Source organism: Tauraco erythrolophus, chromosome 10 (genome assembly GCF_009769465.1).
Source record: "Tauraco erythrolophus isolate bTauEry1 chromosome 10, bTauEry1.pri, whole genome shotgun sequence".
NCBI lineage: Eukaryota > Metazoa > Chordata > Aves > Musophagiformes > Musophagidae > Tauraco > Tauraco erythrolophus.
Window position 1 is genome coordinate 18,899,914 of NC_141474.1, and position 27,223 is coordinate 18,927,136.

At 42.2% G+C, this 27,223-nt stretch overlaps 1 protein-coding gene across 1 annotated transcript in view; it reads right to left on the reverse strand.

Moving 5' to 3' along the window:
• Positions 1-16,396: 16,396 nt before the first annotated feature.
• HS2ST1 (heparan sulfate 2-O-sulfotransferase 1) overlaps positions 16,397-27,223 on the reverse strand; it is a 151,801-nt gene continuing 140,974 nt past the window's right edge. Inside the window, exon 9 of the transcript XR_015222367.1 lies at positions 16,397-16,414. The gene's annotated coding sequence lies outside the window, so the exon portion shown is untranslated. The remainder of the gene's footprint in view (positions 16,415-27,223) is intronic.

The window sequence follows — 27,223 nt, forward strand, 5'->3', positions numbered from 1 at the left end:
AAACTCAGATGCAAAAAAATAAAGGAAATAAAAGATTAATTTAAAAAAAATTTTTCTTAACAGTGACCTACTCAAACCTCAGGTTTGGTAAACTTGGGATATTTAACTAATGAACTAAATGCCCTGCAGCCGCGCAGGACGCCAGGGCAGGGCGGCATCCGCCCTTTCCCCCTGCCCCTGGCCTGGCAGGCCCTTCCTCCATGTCACCTTCAGGCAGGGAGGAGAGCTCTCCCCCGGATAGCTACCGTCGTGATGAGAAAAGTGATTAAAACCCAGAACATTTCTAAATTATTAATGAGGAATTTAAATGATGTTATAAAAGAGGGAAATACAGGCGAAAATGTTACACATTCATGGAATTTTTACTCATGCATAATAATAAGTTGAAACACTTTAGTTATAATACTTCCTAAATGAAAGGGCGGCGGGGGGGGGGGCGGGACACGCGGTGCGTTTCTCGGGCCCGGCCGCCCGCCCTCGCCGCGCGCCACTCGGCGATCAAGGGCGCCACCTGCCGGGCTGCGCGGCGAACCGCGCCCGCCGCCGCTGGCGGGGCCGCTGCCCGCGGGCAATTGCTGCTCTATGCTGTAATGTTTTTATTTAAGAACATGATACTGCGGGGAGTAAGCATGTGAAAAGAGCTCCTTTCTGCCCCGCTGCGTACGCTGAGTCCAACCCGCTCCCCGGGCAGCAGAGCTGCAGCCCAGGGGTCTGCCACGCACCTGGTCAAAACCCCCACCGAGCTGCCTGCTTGTGATTTTGTATCCTCGTGAGTAGCAGCAGCAGTTGGTGACAGCAGAACAAAGGTTCCCCCAGGCAAAGCTGCACGTGGCATGCACCTCACATAGCCATATTTTTTGTCTAAATATCTATGCCGTCTTTTCTGTAAAGACTTCCCACGCTGTCTCTCCAGACTCCCCCGTACCTAAATGCTGTTTGTGTGACCTACGGAGTCACATAACAGTTAAGGGCCTCATCTTTGAAGAACCTATTAAGGTTTTTACACAATCAGGCAGTCATTTGTATTGGCTACACAGATTCCAGTCATCATTTTCCTCTCCCGTGACAGGGGAGAAACCTACAGGCCCACAAAAGTAGTAGTCGCTGGAATACAATCTTAGCCACGAAGTCTCTTGGACCTGCATGTCCCTCCGGCTGAATTCCTTGGGGACATCCTGTACTTCCAGGTGCCTTTCAGTACGATAAAGCTGTTTGGTAGCTCTGCAAAGCAGAGAGACACCAGCTGATTATAGGGGCAGCAAATAAGGCAAGAACAATCCAGGCCATTCTGGACTGTAAGTCTATACAATGCTGTAAGTCCTGCTGAATGCTAACTGGCAGCTAGCACCAATTACTGAGTAATGGGCTCTCCACATGCCCCTTTACTTAATAAGTAGACACGGTCTGCACTCACTTTGGAGCTCAGTTGTCTCTGGCTGTAATACCAACGGAATGCTTGCAGTGGGCTAGCCTCACAGCGGACCTAAGCTCACATCGTTACAGTGAAGTCTCAACCAAAAGAAACTGCCACGCTCTTCTCAATTGGAGCTGATGGAATAAAGGCTCTTGGACACAGTTCCTACTAGGGGCCTGCCAGAGCCTAGTAATTGCAACATGCTGTGATTCTAAAGAAGTGCGACATGGGAGATACCCAGGCTAATTCTGAGGGAGGTAAATTTGCCTGGACGAAAGTCTTCATTAGCACAGTGTTATTTCTTCCACTGATCCAGCCATTCTGGTCCCTTTCTCCATGGCACTAAACTGAGTACATTTACTATTGTGAGCCACGGATGGCAGCCATGGTCCTTCTGGACAAAGCAGTGACATTCAGATCAGAAACAAAAATTTGTGCTTTCTTTTCTCCTTTGGTTCCTATGAAATCTCCACTGACGATATTATCATTACTCCTTTGCCTGGACAGCACTACCTAGATTTTTTGCTGAATTTTGGGCACTATGGTTCCTCTACATTTTACTGTCACAGGAGAATTAATTCCCTATCTTTATCTAGATGGAGATGCAAAAAGGGTTCTTTCCATGAATGTTCTTGAGTTCCTCATTTTCTCCCTAGATCTTCAAAGGAATATACTGAACAGAAGATAACAGAGAAGATCCCTGTGAAATCATAGTGCAAAAAGAAGTTACTGCCAAATAATCCCAAAGCATCTGAGATAGTTTCCACCAAGAAAGCAGTGGGGACTCCTAAAACACAGTTGCCATACATCTTTATGAGGAATGTGACACCATTACTTTCACAGCTAAGGCTATGAAAGGCTGCTGAATGTTCAAAGGAACTTTAGTAGGTTTATTTTGCTCTTTGGAAACAAAAGTTATTACTAAAGGCCTTATAAAAAGTAAGAAGCTTCCACAACCTTGAGTCTCTACAGGCAGCAGTTACATGCAAAGTGTTGTCCTCAGTTTGTATCTTTGGCTGTTTTACAATTTTGGCACTGGGAGGAGGGCATTTGTGGCCCAGTTGTTAGCATCAGATCAGTATTTATTGCAATCAGCTGCATGAGTGCAATGCTGTGACTGAGACTTTTACATCTACGCAAGTCAGCGTATGCAAAACCATGGTTTCTGCAGAGCCATGATTTGCACCCCGTGTATTACGGATTATCTGACGGTATTATAGACAAGGAGCCCCTTCTGTGTGTGCCAGAAGAGAGAAACCAGCCACTGTACTGAAGGCAAACTGAAGTTTTGGGTGCCAAAAAGACACATTAAATTTCAACCTCACGGGTTTATTATCATACACAAAACTGACGTGGCCGTCTTTGTCTGAAATCAGTTTTTTTCTAATTTCACATATACATGTGCAACACAGTGAAGTAATGATGGCTGTTCCATACTTCTTGCCCTTCATGTATTTTGATTCTATGTCTTGACATCCTGTTAAATGTGGTTACCAGGATGGACTGTCCTTCGGTGTTAGTTTTAAAGTGCGTGTGGGAGGTGGGAAGAGAACCCACTGACTGCAGTAGTTCATTGTGTGAACCAGGCAGTAAATACAGATGTGGAACTCCATATTAATGTCTTAGCACGGTATCTCTTCAGTGTCACACCTGCAGGTATTTATATGATCTCACACTGAAATAAATGCAGCATGTGTGGGTGTGTAGAGCTGCACCTGTACTTATAATGAGACATTCAAAGAAATCCACTAAGTTTTGTTGCAATCCCACTTGTCGAAATCATTCTTGTATGTGTTGTCTTGCATGTTCAGTAGCTTTATCCCTAGTGCTGAATCTTTCTCTGGACTGGGCTGGACTGCCCTATGTAGCCATCTCCCTCCCACATCCCAGAAAGAAAACCTCCTACTCTGTCACTTCGTCATTGCTTTCTTTCTAAAGACCAAATCCTGTGAACCATCTGCCTGCACAACTTCTCCTGAGCTTAAAGTTACTGGAACTGAAACTGGGCACAGTAGGCAATTTGCACATCCTTGGATCTGATTATTTGCCTGCTTCATAAAGATCATATAGGCTTTCCCCTATGAGGCAGCTACTGACTGGCAAGTCCTGCTCTGGCACAGAAATATTATAGATCATGGGACTGGTTTTGAGAGCCCTCTTTCAGCCAGTGAAAGGACACAAATCTAAAACCTCATTGTTTATGTGCCGTGTAGAACCTAGTACCTAATATAATAAAAATACTATTACATCAGTCAAAGATCACAAGGAGCATAGACATTGTTCTCCCTATTTTTCAGAAGAGGAAACTGAGCCAAAGTAGCCAAGTAAATTGCCCAAGCAAGCATCAAATATTAGGTTAAATTTTGGAACACCCTTACTTACCCAGAATTTCCAGCTGTGAAGTAATTTAGAGCTCCTTAAGACTGAACAATTGCCTGCCAGGATGGGTAGGAATCTCAACATCGGTGGTAACTTAAGAGTACAAGAGAAAACAGAGAAAATTAAACCATCATTGCCATGCAAAAGTGCTATAACCACTGGATGTTGACTTAGAAACATTCGGACTTTGTGTTGTAGTTCAACCTCACCATAATGACATGAAGTCTCCATATCTGTACACATTTTAAGGAAACAGTAATAATAAGAAATATAAATTACTCTGTCACATGTTACAACCAGACTTAGCATTTCCTAACGGTAATTGTAGAAGGAGAAAGTACTGCCTGGTCTTTAGGCCAAGATTTACTGGAGTAGAGAATAATTCCACTCTGATTCCACTCTTGTAACTGGCTCAATCAGTCAATTGTTCCTGCCTTAGTTAACACATCCATATCACAGGTATTATAAATCTCAAAATATCTCCTTTACCAAAAAAAGTCTTCTCTTTGCCAGCTGCATATTCCATTCCCCTTTCCTTTCTAACAAATGCTTTGGTGATAGATTTGTTTTATGACATTTACTGCATTTGTTGTGCTGACATCATAGAGTCAACGAGAACAAGTATTTATACTTCTATATGCCTTCATTGAACTGAACACGGTGTTCAACAGGACATTTTAATTATAATCCCACTTCTAACAGCATGAGTAAAGGTGTTAAAAAACACAATCAAGCATGAAATAGAACAGTAAACATGCCATTTCAATTACAATATTATGTATAAGCACATCCTTGCACAGCAAAACATTTGAAGACTGAGAGAAATGCTAAAATCCTACCTGAAATCCTGGGAGGTTTTGTGCCTGGGGTTGAAGAAGCTGAAATGCTCTCTCCTCACGTTCTTTTGTGCACTCACAATGAATTTTTGACTCCAGAGAGAAACTTTCAAAGTCCCAAACTGACAATTTTTGTACAGATTTCCATGGAGGGAGACTAGCCATAAGGGTTTTTTGTGTTGCAGTGTCATGTCAGACACTTGTTCGGTTTGGGGAGCTCTTTGAGCTCGTTTTTACTTCCTGGCCCAATGGTGCTGAAATTGAAGAGCAAATGCACTGGCAGATCTTTGCATTGTTATCCACCACCATCTACCCGTACTGGTACAAACTGCTCTCCACCAGGAATGCAATGGAGTAAATACTGTATCATGTTTACAGACACATGTGACCCACCAGAGACTCCTGGACATGGATTGTCCCTCTGGGCACAGCAGAATACTGGGCTGCCCTGCAAAGTGCTGTAAATCCCCTGGGCTGCCAGAAAGGAGGATTTCATTCCTCACTCGACACAACTATACTGTGGGCTTCACCAAGTCCCTGGTTCAGGGAACTGATGCAATATATTATTTTACAGCGGCTCGAGGGAACGTATTGAACTCCAAAATTACACTCTGGAAACAGCAGCAGAGCTGCCTTCCCATTGCAGAGACACTCCACGAGCTTCTGAGCAAGTAACTGATGCCTCGATTTGGCAAAGTCCACCCTCTCTCCAGTGAATCAACACACACTGCTTAAAATAATACAAGGTTGTCACAGAAGCCTGGCAGCTGTGACAAACTGATGTAGTTCAGGACTTTTCGGCATTGTAGGCAAAAGGGAACATTGTTGCTTCAGTGTTTGGGGCTGAGGACGGGACAAGGAGGTCTGTTCTGTCTGTGTGCAGGTGAGCATGCAGGGAAAGGGCAGTGGAGATGGGAAGCTGGCAGTTGGCGTAGACTAGCTAGCTTTCTGCAGCCAGACAGGAGCGTGGACAAAGGCTGCTGCTAGGTGGGGCTTTCCCCTGGCCTTCAGGCAAATTCCTTTCTCCAAAGCAGGAGCACGATGCCCATCTACTTCTCCAGCACTCTGAAACCACATATGAAACAGGCAACGAGGCCACAATCACTTTGCTGCCCTAAATGATTGCCTGCTTGGCCAATGTGTAGAGCCAGCTCTGATGAGTACATATCAGAAAGACCTGGGCACAGCGCAAAGATGAAACCTTTTGTTTTCTGCACGTGATACCACTGGGTGCTCCAGGAGCAGTTGGCAGTGCAGTGAATATTCTTACCAAAGCATGGCCAGACTACCCCAGCCTGTCCTCTGCAGCCCTTGGAGAGACAGTTTCTCCGCACAGCCCCAAAAAGGAGGAAAATGGGAACAACTTGCATTTCGTCCATGCAGATTACACTTTAACCAGTACTGGATGCATTAAGTTCTCAAAGACATCTGGAGATCATAACATAAAATCTGGTGCTATCTCGTGATCTGGACTATTCTCTTTTCCACAAACCACAGTGTTCTGTTTAACAGACTATGCGATTGTCCGTGGTATTGAATCGTCTTCTAGAAAATTGGATCTGGAAATTACTCTGTTATTGTGATTTGAAATTAATAACTTTCTCAAGAATTTTATGGTCACTTACATGAACTTGTAAATACAACATATAATTAGGTGAAGTATATAAGAATCAGTATTTAATAATCTGCTAAACATACACGTATAAGCATTTAATTGATAAGAATCTATACTAGCATCTGTAGGTATTTAATAGCACAGACAGCATTAAAAGTTTGACTGCTATCCGTTTTTTGAAATACAGTTTGTTACTCTCTCACTAGCTTTTCAGAACTGAAGGAAAAACTCAGCATATTTTTTCCGCTTCTGGAAGAACCTGTCTCTCTCAAAATGCCAGAGCACCTCATTAGTGGAAGTCTTGGTTAGCTTGCAGATAGCTGGCAGAGGTGTTTTGTTGTGCTTGTTTCCACTTCGTTTTTCCTCACTGTTATGAGTAAGTAGAAGTAAAAGCATAGTTTTCATTGCCTTTAATGGGAGCAGAATCTGCTTTTACTTCATAGCTATTTTCCATTCTTCTGGCACTACACAGAAATGCATGTGAGGGGAGACGCGGCGGTGAGGTGACTTGGCGGTGAAGGTTCCAAAAGCCAACACTAAATGCAGATAACATATTTTTGACTGGTTATGCACATTTACAGGCCCTGAACTGAAATTTAAGAAAAGCGCTATATGGAGAAGTCATTAACTGAGATTTAAATTTGGGAAATACAGGAAATACGGGAAAACTTAAAATTTAAGGCACATATTTAACATTTCTCTACTTCAAGCAAATCAGCAAATGGGGCAAGGCTGTGAAGTTCATTTATAGTAGAAGAAAGGAACATGAGACCTACCTGATTCCTGCATCTTCTCCTTGAATGCACCACTTTTTTAGAGGAAAGCCATGCTGCTTTTGCTGTCTTTCAGAACTGCTGGAGCTTGTTCAGGTCCTCCCCATCTTCTGGATAAATCAGGTTCCAACCTCTACAACTGAACAGATCCACAGAAGGTTCTCCATGCGTTTCTCACCAGTAGATATAGCTCGGGGCATAATTAGAAGTTGTGATCGTAACTAGCTAGTCCTGATTAGTTAGGAGAAGTAATGATTCATTGGAAGGAAAACATCTCATCTGATGAAGAGAATATAATTTTCAGGGTCAATTTTTAGAAAGGCATATTTTATCTCTATATTCAACACAGAAGCAAGCATGAAGCTTGCATTTGAAAGGTCAGATTTTAAATTGAGGCCATTGTTCAAACATCTTCCTTCGCAATGAGAAGCAGAAACAGTCTAGGTGAAGACAATCTTCGTCTGACTCCCACCTCCCTGTGTGGCTCCCCTGTGCAATTCAAGAGCAGTCTCGGGGCTGGTCTACCTGTGCCTGCCTCCAGGAGGTATTTGTTTCTCTTTCCCAGGCACGGACATGCCCAGGGGATGAAGGCTGTGGAGGAGGACTTCCTGACCATAGCTGCTGGGCATTGCTGAGTCCCCGAGCCTGAGCTGTGGCCTCTGCAGCCTCCAGTCGGGACACAGTGCACTGCTTGGAGGTGGGCACTTGGAGCACCAGCCAAGCTCACAGATGGAGAGGGAGCAGTGACACCAGCTCATCAGTGGACCCGAGGGTTGTCAAGACCTTTCAGACATGAAGGCAAAGGAGAGTGACAAGGAGGTAGTTGATAGCTTATACAACTGCTTGCAGAGTACAGCCACAATGGGAGCTGTATCACAGAGGAAAACAGAGTGTCTGTCTGAAACACTATTTTCTGCTTTATTTTGTAAATACAGGAACTATGACTTCATGTCTCACACTTCAAGAGACATACTCTTGGGCTTGTTTTCTTCTATATCAGAGCTCTAAGAAATCCAAAATGTGTCTCTCTATTTCAGTTCTGACTCGAGGTTAATCTCTAGAAACAAGTAATGTAACATTTCCATCTATCTTTCTACTCTTTTGGCGGTTTAATTATACTAATATGCTATGACAATTTAACAAGACGTATCTCCGCTTCTGGCCTGCTCTGTAATGGTTCAGCTGCTACATGTGCTCCAGCATATTTTGCTCAGACAGGCTGCTGCTGGAGGCAGGGGGGAGGCAGAATAGTGCCCTTCTGTCATGAGAGATTTCATTGCACTGATCATTGTATGTTTGACAGATTCTTTGTCAATGTCAAGTGTCTTTTGTGGTTAAGCCCAGTAAAGCTAAAACAAAAGGTCTCCTAGATATTAGATATATAGTGACATTACTGAATTCACTTGGAGGCAGTAATTTTTTGTCAGCCTATGAAAAGAAAAATGAAGCTAATGTGAAAACAAAAGGAAGATGCTGGCATGCCTTTTTAGCTATTTTTGTTTATGTCAGACATTGTGATTGACATCTGGCCCAGAACACCTCTTCAACCATTGAGGCTGATGTCATGAAACAGAACAAAGAGAAATTGCCAGCCAAGAAAACACCACTGACTCAGAAAGCACTGCTTTTGGTTTATTTTCTTTTAAGCATTTCATTTTCAGTAATCAGTACCATTACACAAAAGTAGTTCACTCACATGCACCCCCCACTTACTAATTGGACTTTTAAGTTTCCTTCGTGTTTGCTTTCTTCCTGCCTGCTTGAATGGCACCAGGAGTGCTGGTTTGCTTGGATGACAGTCTGTCATAACAGTGATGTTTGAGGTTAGTGAAAACTGGCGTGAAAAATACAATCCACCGGCCTTTAACTGAAATAGCAGCTCTGTTTTTTGTGGAGTTGGCAGGCAGCATTTTTAAACCCCTTTCACGATGAAGGCAGTTACAACATGTTTTCCTCTGTATCAAGCAGTTCCATCATGAAATACATTATCTATGTCTGTTGTCATATCAGGATATCGCCTTGGAAGAGCAGTTTGCTGTTTCTTGTGTAGGCACTTCTCTTGTTGAAGTGCTCTAAAAGGGTTAAGGGAATTAGGTGGTCATTCTTCAGGGCCAGGCCAATTACAAAGCCTTACAATTTATTTAAGAGTAATTTTTGGGAAATACCAGTGACCAGAATAGGTCCTGCAGGCAACACCCAAGAGTGTCAGCAGCGTTCTGCAAGTGCTGTAGAATTTCAGAGACTTGTTCAAAATTATATATCAGCAAAAGGAAATTATTCCCTGAATTTCTAACTTTGTCTTGAGAGTATGGTGCTGAACATAACGATAACAAAAGAAAGACGAGAGCAAGACAGTCAGTCCATCAGCCACTTCCCTCCATGCACTTACATGCTGAAATCATATCAGAACTCTTACCTGACAAAAAAAGATCTTGATCACTTAAAAAATTCTAAGGAAGTTGGCCCTCGAATGCATCACATGCGCTGGAGCTAAACGTGCTTGCACCCTTTTAATAGGGCGCCTTTCAGTATTGAACACTGGGGTGCATTCTGCTGTAGAAGCACACACTTAACTCCCTCAGCGTTAATAGCAGATATGCTCACACATTGAGCGGAGAATTTCTCTCTGTCTCTTTGCACAGTGCTCTAAAAAGAACTTTGAAGAAATTGAGAAAAATAGAGAGAGCAGTATATTAATTTTAAGGAGATGAAAGCAGTACATGTCATTCCTAAATTTAATGGAAAATGCACCGTTAGTAACAAAGATGAGTAGAAAATTTCAAAATCATTTTGAGCAGCATTAAAATCAGTCTTCCCTGATTTTCTGTTTTCCCCTTCTTTTCAAAGCACATACATTAAACTCATTTTATGCTTGTAATGTATATAATGATTCTAGACAACATAAGAAGGACACTGGGATTCTTGCTATTTCAACGTATAAAGTGGCAAGCCAATTTATGCAGCTTAAACCATTGCTAAAGAAGATGTATCAAAAATTGCCTGTGATCATTACAAATAACAGCCTGAAATGCTCACAAGAAGCTGTTTGCTTATCATATTTTCATTAAAACATCTTTTCACCTGCTTTGCTTTTCCCATGCCTGTAACCTGCATTGTAATCAGTCTTATTAACTGAGAACATAAATATGATTTATTATGGTCTGATAATGGAAGCTGCATGGACCAAGAGAAGGGATATATTGTCCTTTGATAAAATGGCTCTTTTCTCTCAAATAGAGCTCTATCATAGAGCATGCAGAATGTAGTGAGTGATTATTTCCTGAGGGTGAATGATGGCAGAACCCTACAGAAAATCTTCTTGTTGGCCATGACAGCCTCCGAGTGTCCCCAAATCTCACCGAGTTTGACAACCTGCAGACACTTTTGATGAACTGTATTCTTCTGTCAGAGACAGCCTGTCTGGGAGGAGAAAAGGGAACCTTTATCGTCTGATCTGCTATTATTGTCTTGATCTTTTATAAGCAATCGCTAATGCACATGAATATAATATCCTTTCACACAAGTGCCAAACATAATAGAAATGTAGTTAAAGGACCCTTTTCCCGGTTATGTAAATGTCCTAATACCATAATTAGAAAAGATGGTTTGTGAATGATAGCGGTAAGGAAAGGGTAATCAAAATGTTTTAACATTATCTTTCTGTTTTAAAGACCAAAATCTGTGATAAATAGCATTTATGGTAGATACGGGGAACCAGCTTGTGCTCAAGCTTTTACGTAAAAGAGAATAGTTTTGAGCGTAAAACTGGTGTTATATTTTCATAAAACACATAAATGGCAGCTGGTCTTAAGCCAGGAATGATTACTGGCAGATATGACTTAAAGAAAATGAGTATTCCACTCAAATTCCCTCCATGGCTGTTACAGAAAGAACAAAGCGTTATTATTAAGTAGTGTATTTGGACAAAGGAGTGTTCAAGACCGACTAAAGTTCGCCAACAAATCTCTCTTTTATCTACATCCAGAAGAACAAGCATAACAAAATCTTTTTCAATTAACAGCTGTACACATTAGCAAAACACTCGTCTTTCTCAGCTCAAGCAGTCTGGCTTATTTATCACAAAAATGAAATGTTTGGGGGGAAGGTTTCCAAGTTGCCCAGTAAAAGCAAGATACTTGATTTTTCATTAACCTTTTGACATCTGGAACTGGGATGTCCCAATATTAACTACTAATGGTCTTTTGCATTACCAGTTGGTGTTGAGAGAAGTCCCAATTATCAGAGTCAAAAGGTTAATCAGCAATTTCACACCAATGATGCGGTCAGAGTTTGCATGTTACTGCCTGAACAGCAGGAAGAAGAAAATAAAGTCACTAACAGAAAACTACGTCCCAACATCGTTAAACCCCTCTTGTATTTTTTTTGTTGGAAAACATTTCATCATCTATTTACTAAATATTCTGACTTTTTAGAGGGCTGTGCAAAACTTTGCTGAGAAGTTCAGGTCCAAATACGTGACCAACTTGTTTGGTTTATTCTACTTTTCATGAGAAAAAAAAAAAAAAATTTTACTCACCCACCAAGTGTTCAGACCAGGCCAGAGCAAGGCAAAAGTCTTTCTGGTCTGTTACCCATGGAGATTTAAAAAACCTTTCCAACTGGGGCTAAATCAGCCTGAGAGTTGTGTACTGTCTCCGGGAGGTGAAGACACCTGAATGCCCGTTCATTCAAGGTGAATTTCATAGTGCAGATGCCATATCAGGGATGAAGTACGTCTAATAGCAAAAATCTGAGTGTAGACTTTTCCCTTCTGCCCCTTTTTGCCTTGGTTGTAGAAAATAAGTCAACAGCAGCATTCCCTCAACAAATACAGACAGGAATATTATTTCATGTGAAAGTACTCGTACAAACAGCCATGCCAGTACCTCAGCTGGTATCATTTGATCAGAAATAGCCATAGCATACTTTGACTTGTGGCCCAAGAGCTCTCCTAGCTGTAGAAAAACAGATTTATTTTCCAAAAGAAAATAAAAACCATTTCTGAAGCGTTACAGCTTGGTATTTGCTACCAATGACAACGTTCACGCAAAATGACTTCTTGTTTGCCCTGGCAATATCTGAAGTTGTTAACCGTTGTTTATCTTTCATTTAGCCCCGATGATCAAAAGCCTTCTTATGTCACCATATGGATCAGGCCAATTGTTCTATGTTTTTGAGACATTCTATCTTTTTCCTATGGCTAAGACAAATAAGTAGTGAATCTTGCCCTTAACAACATCCTTCATCCTAGATATTTTCTACATCACACAGTTTCTCTCATCTCTTTCTCTAGTCCCCAAAAATCTGCAACTAAAATCTTTATTCTCTTCATTGCTTCAGTTTTAATGGGGAAAAGATTCTACTCTGAAATGTTCTGAAATAAATTATCAATCTTTCCAAGTGGCCTATTATTTAGTCCACCAATTAGCTGACTATGGAGCCTGAGTGTCCTTGTACATCTTCCCAGTCCCCATCTGTATACTTGGCTGCATATGTTTATGCAATTAGAAATGGTGAAAATCTAATAAAATTAGAACAAACCTGAGTGAGCCATAACTCTGTTTAATCTCTCAAACTGGATTGTTGAAAGCTTGCTGAATTCCCCAAACCTCTCTCAGGTGCCAATGAATGAGTCAATATCATACCAAAGATCTCACAGCATAGCAGATGTAAATTGTACTTCCAGAATCTCACACACACCCTCAAATAATGAATCTAATGTCTCTGAATTAATGTCAGTGAAAAAAAAACAAAAGTTTCCTCCAGTTACCAGCATCGTACTTGGTGGCCCAGAATGGAAAAATGGAGAATACATGGCAGATTCACGTGGGGAAGGAGTCACTTAAAAGGCTTATGCCTTCCTATGGCAGTAATAGAGCAACTCAAGCTGCCTACTTTCAGGGGAGGACTGCTGATATTGTCACACTGGGCGTTGCTAGATCCCCTAGGAAGACCTGAAAAACTCCACAAGGTGGGAGAAGGAAGTTTTCTTTCGTCTCAATGTGATGCCTCTCCAGACTTTTTCTTTTAAAAGCCTGTTTTACACTTCACTTTGTACTGCAATGGTAACTGGTGGTTTGCATAGAAATAATCATCAGTCTGGAAGAACTCCAGACCACTCCATACCTGTGTCCTCTCATCACCCACTATTCAAGAGAAGCCAGGAAAGGAAGTGAAGAGTGATTTTGGCTGAAATTAGGGGTAATTTTCTTTGAAAGGGAGAACAGAATTATTTGGGTTGAAGCACAGTAGAGCAATTAATAACTCTGTTCTTGCAAGAAGGGTCCCAAGATCTTTCTTTCATCTCAAGTTGTGAGGGCTTTGGTTTTGCATCTAAGTCAAGCTATGTTAGTTGTTGCAGAATGGTTTTTTTTTCAGTTTAAGAAGTAAGATGTAAGGGTTGTGGCCTTGGGTCCATAGCTTAGAAGAAAAGATTGTCTTCAGATCAACCAGTTCCTTTCCTACCCCACCACCCTGTATGTTCGTCTTCCTCATAGACTTCATCTCCAAGTACGTGCCTTGTTGACTCTGTGAGACCTTACAGAATTTCAGCCAGGAGGTGACCAGGTCATAACCAGGTCTCCCATAATCACACAACTGAGGTACTGCTCACACTCATACACATTGGGATGCTGAGGTCATAGAAAATAGAGCTGGACGGGATCATAAAAAGTCTGTTACCTGACAGTATTTCCTAGATTTTTTGACTGCTCTGTCATCAAATCCTCCAGTGGTGGAGACTTCATCACCATGCCAGTCAATTATCCCAACAGATAACTATCCTTCCTAAGTGACAAAAACAGTCTGACAGTGAGAGAGACTGATTACTTTCTTAGACATTATATGTTTTTCTCAAATATAACTTAAATGTATTTATGCCTTTCACCTCGTTTCTTCTCCATTTATTTCTGTCTCTGTTACCTTTCCTTCGCCATTTTTTAACTTCATCTTTCTCCCTACTACCTTATTTTTTTCATTAAGTCATTTCCTTTCTTTTTTGACTTTTGAGCTATGTGATCTTTGGCACCCTTGAACTTTTTCTCAAAAGTCTTTTGTCTTTCCCAAAACATGAAAAACAGACTCTTATGTACCAGTGGCCTTGCTGCAGAGACCCATCTCTTGTCATCTCCCAGGAAGGGAAACAAAATGTCACATTTTCATTCATTGCATCAAAACCACTTTTCTTAAATAATGAGAAAGTATACAGAAGCATTCAAATTCAGGTCTAAAGGTAATGTTCTTGAGCTGTGACTGAAGAGCAGAGCTAGCACACGATCTGCTCTGCCCATGCACATGCAGGGGTAGGCATTACATAGCCTCTAAAATAGTAAATCAAAACTCCTGACAGTCGTGTTAACAGATACCTGCTTCCTGCTATTAGGGTGTTTCATGTACAAAATTAGTTACAACACAGGCTCAAGAACACCAGATTAAGTGATTTCGTTTGTAATTTATGCCAGTGAAAGCACCATCAAAAAGAGTTAAGGTGGAATATCACCATAGGCAGAGAATTGTTTTACTTTTGTCCCTTCAAGTCAGGCCTGTTGCACTATTTTAAGGTTGCACTATTTTAATGCATAAGTACGGTAGTGTCCCTGTGGCACTTCGGGCTGCTTGCTCTCACAGGTATTTGGGGATGTCAAGATAATCTCCGAAATTCAGTGCAGCTCAAACACACGAGTTTCTTAAAACAAATGTTTCAACTTATTCTTTCAATTTTTGACAGAAAATTATCAGAGGCAACTACCCCTGCCATGGAAGGAAGCAGTATGATAAATAAAGGGGAGGGCTAAGGAAAGCTTACTCCACACCGAAGAGCAGAAAAGAATGTTTTTTTCCAGCACATGTGTTTCATGCCACATTGTTACTGCAATATACATTTTTTGAATGGCAGTATTTTCCTAGCTGCTTTGACCAGGGTCTGTGCTTGAAAGGGCTCGGTGCAGCGGTCTGAAGTACGACTATTGTGGACATCTGATAAGGAGCTCTCTGCATGATCACTGAGGACCCACAGCAAGAGATCTCTGACAGTGCCTTTCCATAGAAGTTCCGAACATAAAGCAGAGAAACCAAACTTGGTCTTGGGAGGCAGAAGTTCTTTGTCCCCTGTGTGATCTCAGACAACATATTTCCTCTCTCCGAGCCTCAATTTTTCCCTGAAATAGGGAATGACAGCTTCCTATCTTCTCTGTCTGGACTCGTGGCTTTTTTGGCTAGTGGCTGTTCCTGATTATGGGTAGGTCTGATGACTGTGAGTCTGACCTCCAGGAGGCCTCTGGACACTTCTATATTATATTTGATAATGAAGCCTCCTGTCTTATCCAATCAAGACCAAAAAAGTAAGTCAGACCAGAGGAAACTGGCTCAGCACAAAATGGCAGCTTCAGTGGAGTGAAGTCAGAGCCATTAGCTATTGACTACTATAGAAATACTGAAACTGCATCAGGGATTTCTTTTTTTAATTGCTATTTAGGGATTTAAATGAGATTTTTAAAAAGAAAGAAAGACAGAATGTTTAGTCTACAATCACTCTTTGCTGCCAATACAGGCTATCATATAAATTACTTAGACACTTTTAAAAATACATTATTTACTCAATAACCCATAATGGGTCCAGAGCTCCTTTTACACGCTATTATAGAAGTACATAATTGCTGAATTTTCAAATGGATATTTCTTCTAGGCAATAGTCTGTAATGGCTCCTTCAAAGCTCTTAGGCTTTTATCATATGAAGGCCTAAGTAGAAAATGTTTAGTTCACTGATCATTGACCTAATAGAGAGCAACAGCTTCTCTGGAACAACTATTGTCTGCTAGGGCAGATGATGTATGAATGACATTTAAAAAAATTCTTGGAAGTATGTGCTAGGGAAAAATTACTGTTCATGTGCAAAGCAAATACTGCTGATGAGATCCTCAGAGTTCTTTTGTTTGGTTATGCTCGGTTTAGTTTTTTAGTTTCTGTGTGAGCCCAGGAACAAAAGAAAACAGTGGGGTTTGTGTATGAAATGAGAACTCAGTCTAGGATCCACTTGGATCAATGAGAGACATTTCCATGGTCATCCAGCTCAAATGAAAATTGTCTCAAATGAAAATGCAGGTATTTTGTACACATTACAATGCAAGAAGCTGAATCCCGAAGTAAGGAATGCTGCAACAGGGCAAATCACTTTTCTTAAAATCATACTGAACACAGAAAAGCCCACAGATCTATCCTGAGCATGATCCAGAAAGGAAAAAGGCAACTTGAGACATTTTCAGCACTATTGCTATGAATCTCACGATTACTGAGTTGCTGTTCTGTACTTACATTTACCTTTGAAGTTTTCTGCTTCCATTTCAGACACAAAGAAAGGTTCAGGCTCCTAAAAGCTTGGTGTAAGAAAACACATTTTCTCTGCCTGCAAACTTTTGTTAGTAAAACCCAAAGAGGCTATATTGCCGAATGAATGTCAGCTGGGTCTAAGTGCAGGAGCAGAAAGGATGGATGTGAGCTGGGGGGAGAGTCAGGCAGAGACCCTCAGAGAGGCTGAAGGACAGGGGAGAGGTCTTCGCTGGGTGGCACAGCACCCTCACGGTCTTGAGGCTGGTGGCAACAGGAGTGCAGCTCATCAAAGGAGGCTACCCAACAGCCAGCCCAGGGGCTGGATGTGATCTTAACAGCTTGTACCATGAAACCAGATCAACTATCCCCAGCACAGTGTTGGTTTGTATGTGACCTGACAAGAGCAGCTCTCCCATGCCTTTTATTGGTGGATTTCTCCAGCCTAGTGAGGCTGCCTGGGACTCCTACTATTCTGGCATGATTAACAGAAAAAAATACAGTTGCTGGCAATTCTAATAGTTCCTTCTGTTTGATGCATCTGATCGAAGAGAAACTGAAATCACAGACCAATATGCAACCAGGCTGCACCAGTTAGCCTCATCATGCAAATGAGGCACACTTGCAGGCGAACTTATTAGAGATCAAATAGTTTTAGGCACTGCGGATAATGAAGGCAGAGCGCTCGTGCTGCAACAGTCAGAGCTGGAATTTAATCATGTTGTTGATATCTACCGCAGCAGCGAACAAACACAGAAACAGCCACAAAAATCAAGACGTTAGAATGAAAGGAAGGTATAAACCAGACAAATAATAACAATAAAAAAAGGCTCAAACCAAGAAACTTAGTGGTTTCAAGAAGGAATGATCTTGCAAGTTAGATCTGGAAATACTTTGAGCCCTGCTTTTTGTGGCTGAGCGGCTGGAATAGGGGAGGTTGCAAGAAGAAGTTGTTAGGATGTTACTGTCCATTGCAAGAGAGAAATGGCTTCTATGTACCTGTGGAAATGGCCCTGCAAAAGGAGAGGGGAATGCCCCGCAGGACGATGCTTTGAAATCAACCATGAGGTGAAACATAGCCCACTCTGGGAAATAGCATCTCCTAGGAAGGAATTCAAAAAGAAGAAGAGAAACAGCCTCCTGGGGTGGAAGTTATAACAGAAGTTACACAACTGACAGGTTGGATTAGCAATCTGGTAGACATTAAGAAGAAATAAATTCTGAAGAGGCATTAGCCCCTTCTGCCTCAATAAGCCCCTCACACACTCCCACCATCCTTTATGCAAACACCTGGGGAGGACCCCAGGCAGACCCACAAAGGTTTGCTTGTTTTAAGGAGCAAAGATAAGATCCAGCAGGTGAAAGCTGCAAATGGAAACGTTTGGATTCCTTCTGGCAGACAGAAATGGCTAAAAAATACCGGTTTGGCATTTATTCAATACCAGTTGGTAGTAGAAGAGCTCCAAAGATGTCAACAGGAAGCCCTAGAGGTTAGACGGAATGATGTAACCGCATGTGACATAATGCTTGGTGCAGAGATTTCCTGGAATCGATTAGTGCCATTCATGATAACAGCAGCCAGCGAGAGTGTGAGGACGGGGTGAAGGCCCAGGCAGCATTCAGGCATTGGATATTTTTCTTCTCTTTTAACGCGATGTCTGGTCTCATTGTTTCAGATGCATAATACAATAACTGTGTGGTATTCCCACGCAGCTTTGTCTGGGAAGACTTTGAAGCAGCACACGCACCAGCAACGCGCAGCTGCTCCCACACCAAAGCTCACAGATATGACTGCAGAGGTGGAAGGACAACGAAGACTCCCGGTCCTCCTTCCTGTAGAATATTCTTCCCTCCGTTCCTCTCTCTTTCCTGGAAGTATAAGACGCAGCCAGGTCATCCTCATCAGTATATTGTTTTATGCCTGGGCTGTATGCGAAAGCTCTGAAGTGCCAGCTATATTTAACGGGAGGCCTCTGATCTCTGTGAGTGGGTGGTAATTGATAGCGAGTGACATGGACGCTGACAATGGTACACAAACTCCGTGGCACTCTTAAAACTTTTAATTGCATTTTAAAGTAATGTAACAAGGCAATGTTTAATGAGTACTTTGTTTAAGAAATTCTGACTTTATAAGCTAATTAAAGAGAAGGAAGGGTTACTGCACTAGGGCAACAAATCCAGGCTGCTGAACGTCTATATGACAGCAACGCGTAGTTCACATTCAATTGGCAGCCTTGCAAATCTCCAGCCAGCCAGCATGAATGATTTTTTTTTTTTTTGACTGGCAAATAAATTATTATTATCATCATGATTATGTTAATAGAAAAAAGTAAAGGATAGGCAAGTAGTTTTTTGCCAGGGCTGGTAAACTTTCATGATGCTTTTTGCAAAGCTGTCATATGGCTGGGTTAGATGAAACTGGAAGGCTTTATGTGCGTAGCATTTAACTTTAAACATTCTTCATGGAAACTTACACGGCACATAATTTACATATTCAATACCAGTGACAATTTACTTCTCCCATCTGAGCAGGGCTTTCAACTATGCCACTTGAACTAAATTAATAAACAGTAATTAGAGAATGTTGTGTGAGCGAGCTGTTGATGTTGAGAAGATTCTAATCAACACCTTCTTTTAAGGGCCAATTAAAGCTGAACGTATGCAATATAAACATCTTCTTGTATTTAGACATGAACTGGTGAACAAGGTAAAAAATAAAAATCAGAACAATTACAGCAGGTTAGAGATTGTCTAATGGAATGATCGTGAAAAAAGCAGCAATTTCTAAAAACCACTGGCCACCTTCCGTGGTGAAGCAATAAGAACTTGTGCAAGTTAATTCTGACTAGGATAAACCTTCATGCTTTCATTGACAGGCTTTTCTCTGAAAGCAGCTCTGCATCTGCCTCCAGTTTCCCCTGCCGTGTTTACCTGTCTGTAAGACAACCCTGCATCTAAAGTGAGTCCAGGGCTGTAGAAGAAAGAAGGCTTCCCTGGGGGAGGCAGTAAAGGTGAACGTACCCATCCCTCTAACTCTGCCTCATAGCAGAGCGAAAGGCTTCCCGGCACGTGGTCTGGTTAGGATTTGCACGGCACAGCCCCCAACAGCACCACTAGTGGGAATACAAACACAAGGATGAGCCTGAGCGAGAGGTAAAGCTGCCCCAAATTATCTCACATCTGTTACTGGGGAAGAGCAGCACAGGGCAGTTATGCCAGAGCAGCTAATGAACTTGCACCTGTTGCCCATGTGTACTCCTTCACCCCACTGGAAACATAGGTGGTTTATTCCTGAAAGGTGAGTTTAAGACAACCCTTGTTTCCAAAATTCCTGAAGGACAGAGGAAAGGCCATCTTTGATTTAAACAGAGATGATTATTCGTGTACCAAAGGGAGCCTGCAGTAGCAACACAGACTTGTGTATCACCATTATCAACTGTCAGTAAGTTAAAAATAAGCATAACTTGATTCAAACCACAGCTCACTGCTTCCTAAAGCACATTGAAAAAAAAAATAATCTAAGCTGGTGCAATGAAGCACACGTAAAATTTGTCCTCCAAGTTAGAAGTTACAACAAGCTAATAAAGGTAAGGGAAACATCTGTTCCAATACTGCACCAGCACCATTTGGAGAAAATGACTGCATCACTTACGGCCGTTTGGTATCCAGAAATACTACCACAGTAACAGGATGTTGTCACCTCAGGCTCTACTGAAATCTACAGGAATTTTACTTGTTTAAGAATTATAGGATTAGGCACATGATCAGTATTTCTTCCCTTCAAAAATAAACATTTCCACTTACCATTTCTATAGCAGTGTGAGATCATTATCTTGTGACAGTATTTGGTTCCACTGGCATTATCTCCTAATTAGCTATTTAAAAATATGTGTAAGAGGTGGAGGTGGTGAGTGGACTTGTAAACCTGAGAGGTCTGGTATGTTCTTACAAGCTCTGCTAATACCAATTATTGAAAAAATATTAGTAAGGCCAAGCTAGCACTTTTAAGAACAACATAGCAGAAGCCTCACGTCTTGAACTCCAGGAGTTCAGCCTGCAGCAGAAGGGCTCTGGCTCCCGGAGCAAAGCCCTTGGGCAGACGAGGGGCGCAGGAGCAGGGAGGAGTGGGAAGCAGCACGACATGAGGGAAAACAGCCCTGGGAAGAGAGGCAGCACTAGAAGGCTGACAACTTCTGCAGTGTGGTCAGCCCCACGTTACAGTCGTACCATCACCTAAGACGTTTCATGTAGGACTTCAGGGGATTTCTGAAAAGCCAAGCACAGAGAAGTTTACCGGGGATGAGAAGATGTGAGTGATACAAAGGGAAAGGGAAAAGATCTAACAGACGGTGTTCGATATCCCCTGCACTGTCTCCATAGCCTGAGAGAGTATTGCGTTTATAGGCACAAAATCATAAAAGCTTTCTCCAAGATGCTTCATAAGATATGAGCAGGTCTGGGATTTCAGTCTGTGGCATGGTAAGAATTAAGAAGATGGTTACTCTGGTATGCTGGGGTCGTTTTTTTCTCCAAGTGTTAGATTTAACTCCTAACAAACTCTGTTTAAGAAAGAAACTAGGACACATGTATACACGACAGGTCGCTTTGGAGGCACTCAGACGCTTGCAGGAAGCACCCCCTCAGCAACAGTATTTTTCTAACCTTCAGCAGAACTAAGAACTATGATTTGTTTCTGTTTCTGAGTTGCTTTAAAACCTCAATTCAGTAAATGCATGGTGATTTTCAGGGTATTGGGAACAGTGGAAAGCAGCAAAGCAATGTCTGAGGAATACTGATAATATGAGAAAGGCTCTAAACTGCCATTTACTCCAATATCTGCCATTCGATTCAATATGCAGCATGCGACATGATTTTTATTCTGATCAGATGGAATTTCTAGGCCTGAATCTGCTTGCAATAACCACGGTGCGCCAGTAACTTCACAGCAAACAGGGAGGTGCGGAGGAAAAAACTGATGTAAGCAGGAAGAGAATGAGCCTACAGTAATGTCCTCTATAGATTTTTGTTTTCCACTGAAAGTTTTCTCTTGCCTAAAGTCACTTCTGTCCTTTTTTCACACCTCTTCAAGTCCACTTGGTGAATAAATCAAATGAAATTCCTCACTCGTCCTTCATACTTTTTAAACACAAGCTGAGCCTCTTGGCTTTTCATACCTGGACATCTACTTTTTAAAAAATGCTATTGGATCATTTCTCTCTCTTTCATAGGCTGGTGCTTTGGCCCATTTGCACCCTGTGCGCTCCCTAAGGCTCATGCATAACTGCAATGGATGATTAGTCCAATTAAGTCTCCAGCAATTTCAATGGCTTATGCAAGAGTAGATGGGGCACAATATGTAATTTCAGCTTTTTTTGTGAGAGTTTTCAATCCTTCCATGAACTAAATCATTTTATCAGTTTCTCTCTCTTTCTTTCTTTTTTTTAAAATTTGTCCCATTAAACTACAGAACTGGAACATATTCATGAATAGTTTCTTTCTGCTTTAACTCAAGGAGTTCCTGACATAACAAAAACTGGTAATTAACTGGCTCGAAGACTTTTACAATAGCCTCTTTAAATAAGTCCTAGTATGCGGCACTTGCCGCACTGACTCCACATTGCTGATTCCACTGCAATGCACCCTCTATTAAACAAGGTTTGCTACTCTGCCTCAGCATCAGTTCTTGGCCGTTCTCTCCACCGCTCTCCTACTTGAGAACAGCAAAGTCCTCCAAGATTTCTCTATGTGGCAAAGGTTAACCAGCTCCTCCACAATGGGCCCCTGCTCTCTATCCACTTGGCTTTGTGCCACTTCCTCGAACCCTCCGCTATGAGAGGGCCACCTGCCACCAGCGTAAGGACCCAGTGGCGGGTGTCCAATGGCTGGGCATGGCTCAGCCGCTCTTCCGACCTAGTGCCACAGGCTGCTCTGCGCTCCCGGTGCTGATGCGTTTCAGCACGCTTTGGCAGTCCCTGCTACCTGCCCCCTGCTCGGCACCTGCTCAGAGCAGGGATGAGCTCTTCCTGGTAGAAGAATCAGGCTTTGATTTTTCAGATTTCCCTCAGCAGTGTGCGATTTGTAGCTGCTGCTGCACGTCAGCTCTGAGCATCGTCGGTTTTGCCTACTCATGCTTATCTCCCCCGGTTACAATACATTCTGTTTCCAATGAAAATATACTCTGATGAGTGTTTCTCAGGCTCCACCATATTTTATGCTTCCTGCTAACTAGCTCAAGCCTTATTGTTGCAGTTCCTAGTATTTTGCATCATTTGTAGATCTAGTAATTTCGTTTGTAAATAGCATGAAAGAAAGTATTAATGTATATCTTTCCCCAGTGCTCCAGACAGATTGGTTCACCGTGGAACAATTACATACATATGTGCTAGCCTATATTTCTTGTAAAATCAAATCATGTAAGGATGCCTCAGCCAGAACAAGCCATAAAGCTAGACAAGGCATGGAAAAAAACATCCCCAATATGTACTGCTGAAATTATAAAACTATAAAAAATAAAGCAAAATTGAAAAGGGCAAAGGAGACAAAATGTAAACACAAGCTTTTATATGCTCTGTGTAATACAGAGTGAATGTCATTTTGACATGCTGGTATCATGAGCTGCCAACGTAGTTCAGAAAAGAAAGGGGTATCTCCAGAATTATGGCAACGTTGCTTTCTTGCATCAAAGGCAGTTACAAGATCTGTGTCTGTGGTTGCCAGGTATAACTGTCTACTTGGAAACTAAACCAGGAGAAATCATTTCCAAAGTTGTCGTATTTAAAGTGTCCAGAAAGACCATGAATCTTCAGAACCCCCTTTGAAAATGCAGCCCTTTTAGTCAGGGCTCACGACCACTCCCCTCAGTGGAACAAGTGCCTCACTGCAGCTGAAAGCCCCCCAAAACCTGCTGCACCCAGGCCTTCTGTAGGACCTCGATGAGGCAATTGTAACACGCCGCTAAGTTGATTTTGCACCTTTGAAAAATATCCTCCTTAACACAAATACTCCATCACTGTCAGCTGAACACATTTAACTTTCGAATTAATGTTATTTTCAAGAGGTCAGACATGTGACAGTAACTACAGTCTTTTGCCAAGCCATGTATTTCAGGTCTGCATCTGAATTTCCCCAGAGCCCGGTATTGTTTAAATACGAGTAACTGACTCCGGCTCATCGCTAATGCAAAACTTCTGTTCTCCAGACTCCTTCAGGGCCGGGCTCATGGCGGCCTGCCCCACGCAGGCGTGGGGAGGCAGATCTGCTCGGAGCCCTCTCCTGTGGTACACGCTGCTCAGCAGCTCAGAGGCACCTCAGCAGCTGAGAATAACAGCAGTCGTTTTTTCTCCCATTTTGTCCCCACCTCAAAGAGTGCCAGGTGTTTCAGGGGAGGTTTAGGTGATAGCTGCATGGTTTGTGAAAAGTCATGCCTCCACTGAGCGCCGCAGCTGCCTGGCCACGCTGGGCACAGGGATGGGGGCACCGCTGGCACCACGGCTGCTCTGCGGGTGCTCGTGGGCTGGTGGGGAGGAGCGAAAGCCTCTGGCAAGAGGGACAGTGGCTGCCTCTGCTCATGGCTGGGCTCTCACGGAGGAGGAGGAAGCCAGTCTCCACTCAAAGGACGGTCTATTTTACATCACATTGCAATTATACGAAATACGCTATCAGTGCTCTGCACAGTGTCTTTTGGTGGTTGTACAGATCTCGGACGTTCAGAAGTGTTTCAGGAAGCGCTATCGGCGGAGGCACATGCAGCTGGAAGGCGGCTGGGTTCTGTCTTTGGTGGGAATGAGCAGCATGTCTGCCCAGCCGCACCAGTCCCTGTGACTCCGGCAGTCATCAGTGAGTCGCCACGGGCTTTGAGACAGGTCTGGAGTGTACATGGTGCCACAGCCCATTTCCCATGACAAGCCAAGTCACAGATTTCTGCAGTACAGTTTCACAGCAAGCCTGCTCTCACCAAATGAACTATTAACACCAAGCAATATTGCATAAATATAGACATTAGTTCTCCCCATGCAGTAATGCTATAAACCCTGCTCTGCCACTGTGCGCTGCTGAGGATTTTGGAGGGCACGGCCCCTCTCTCCAGACCTACCTCCAGGGAGATGTACATGGCCAATTCCCGGGACTCCTTTTCTCTCTTTCTCTCAGCACAGGTGGGGTCCAGATCTTCTGTCAGTTAAATTTTATTTTCCAGTCTGCTTTGTAATTCAGATAGTGTTTTGGTTCACTTGGCTGGCACAGAGCATTTTCACCACACCCTTGTTTCTTCAGACAAACAACCTCTTTTCTAACCTCTGGCAGAGCTAAACCTAGTGAGTAAGAAGAAACAGTAGTTAAGGCATAATAAATAAAGCTATTCTGAAGAAATACCTACACAAAGCAAGATGAATGGGAATCATCTGCCTGGACAGTGCTTCTGCTAAACAAGGGAGGAATAAATCAGACCTGCCAGGTGCACTAGGACACCTGACAAACAGGGAACGACGTTTCTTGAAACCGTAGTTTTATCTCTGCTTGTTTGGATCAAACACTTGTAATAGTTATGGATTAATTTCCTTTCTATAGTCAAAACAATAAAAAACAGGCATCATTTTATTAATTTCCAAACCAGTGTCAGATAAGCAGAATTGCATTTAAAAAAGTAAACACCCTGCTGTAGAATTGGAGGATATGTAAGCATTTGGGTTTTTTTTCCCGTGTCTATAAAAGGAGATTTTCAGCATTATGAATAGATTTTGTTTTGTAAGTCATACTACAAAGCACTGATAAGGCAACGGGAAAGCAGCAGAGATTGAGGCAGAGCAGGAAGAAATACCACCCATATTAGGAGACAGCCACTTACTTAGTCGCTCCCATTTGAATAAGGATGTCATTGTTCAGCCAGAAGAATGCACATATTCAGAGGCCTGGCACAGAATAGCTCAGTGTATCTAGAACTCCAGAAGTGTCCAAATTACAGCCCCAGGGCCAAAACTGCCCTTGAGTCTTTCTGAAGAATGACCCTCTGCTTAATTAATCAGTGCTTTAACTGTGAGTGATCCCAGGACACACTTTTCTCAGGCCTTTTTCTCAGCCCTGCTTGTTCAGAACAAACCTTTAAATGTTCTCTGGCTGATTTTTGACCATTTTTTTCCCCCTTTCAAGATTATTATTTCCTGTTTTACTGTGAAAGCTCATTAGAAACGAAGACCAGCATCTAGATGATCTCAATTCAGTTTACTTGCATAGGGAATGATTGACTCAGGATGGAGAGACACTGGCTCCATTTCAAGACCTACCAAAAAAGATTAAGTCTACAGACTCTCAGAATATTGCTACTGCAATTTTCTTTCCATGTACTAGAGAAGAATTATAGCAGGGCTGATGAGTTTGTACATGCCATTCTGTTAGTCATATTTGATCCCATCGCCATAACTCCAGCTGTTGTGCATGGGATCCTTACCAAGATCTCTTTCCCGTTTACTCTGCACAAGACAAGTCTGAATTTCTAGCACTGAAAACTCCTTTTGGCTGTCACAGTCCAGGTTGTCTGGATTCTCATAAAGCTTTTTTTTTTTCCTGTCTGGAACAGAACTGAGATTTGATGGGAACTAGAAATGCATGAAGACAATGAAAAGCATTGTGCAAAATTTATCTTCAAATTGGACTCCACCTTGTCTACCTAGGTTTGATGATAAAACTAATCTTATTCTAATTGAAGTTAAAGTTTAACAGGGTAAGTCAAAGGTTTTGCTTAAACAGCAACATCTTTTTTTTTTTTTAAGTGCTTTTTTTGCAGTGAAAACCAAATTAATTTTGACCATCTTTACAAACTCGTAACAAAATATACAAACTAAAAAATGTCAAGGTTTTAAAAAAGTCAGCATGAATGTTTTGAAAAGCTATAATGATAATATAATCTGCAGCTAGGGAAGCTGGAGCCATACTGTTTGATAGGCCCTATCTTATGATATCCAATATTAAGCTAAGTAAAATGATATGACCGGATGGCCTAACTAAATTTAGTAGTCTGGTGAATTGCCATTCGACTAAATTTAGTCAGCCCGTAATGGGCATTAGATATCTACAGTCCAAATGATAAAATCTGTCTTACTTTTTTAGGCTCCTAGCGAATGCACAATGTACTACGTTGCACTGTTAAGAAATAAGCAAATCTGAAAGGGAAACCAGAGGAAGAGGAGAACCAGTTCCCTAAGGAATGCAGAAGAGAGATTTGCACGGGGTGTGCAAATCACATCCTCGTATTCAACAGTACCCTGGCAACAAGTGACGGTGCATAGGTGCTCCCCAGATACATGACCCGAAGGGAGGAGAGGAGGAGAAGGAGGGCTCTGTAGGTCCACTAATCCTCCGCACCATAAAGCTGCCACTCCAAACGTATCTTTGTGCTGGAGCCATGGGAAGAGGAGAGGTTATGGGTAGGACCCGGGCTCTCTCAGCTTTGCTGCTCTTAAAAGAACATATGCTGGCTGCATTTTCATACTATTCTTTCTATATTTTCCATTCTGGGCTTTGTGATCCTGATGGTAAACAGGGCAGTATATTTCTATATAGATTTCCATGCATCTATGAGCCAGCTTTACAGCTATGAAAACTGCTAAGTCACTTTTCTCAAAACCGTATTCAAGGTGTTACTTACACAGTTCCTGCTGTTTAAGGGGATTTCTGCTTCTCGATCCATGTGTGCTGTGACCTCTCTACTGGTTTGAAACCATGTAGGACATTTTTATTTAATGTGAAATCTAAAAGAGTTAGAAGCTTTTTAAAATTCTGGTATTAATGAATAGAGAAGAATAGTAATTGGACATGAAAAGGAAGCACCATTATTCCCATGTCCTTAAAAAGAGTTGCATCCTTCTGTCCTCATATAAGAAGCTACTGGAT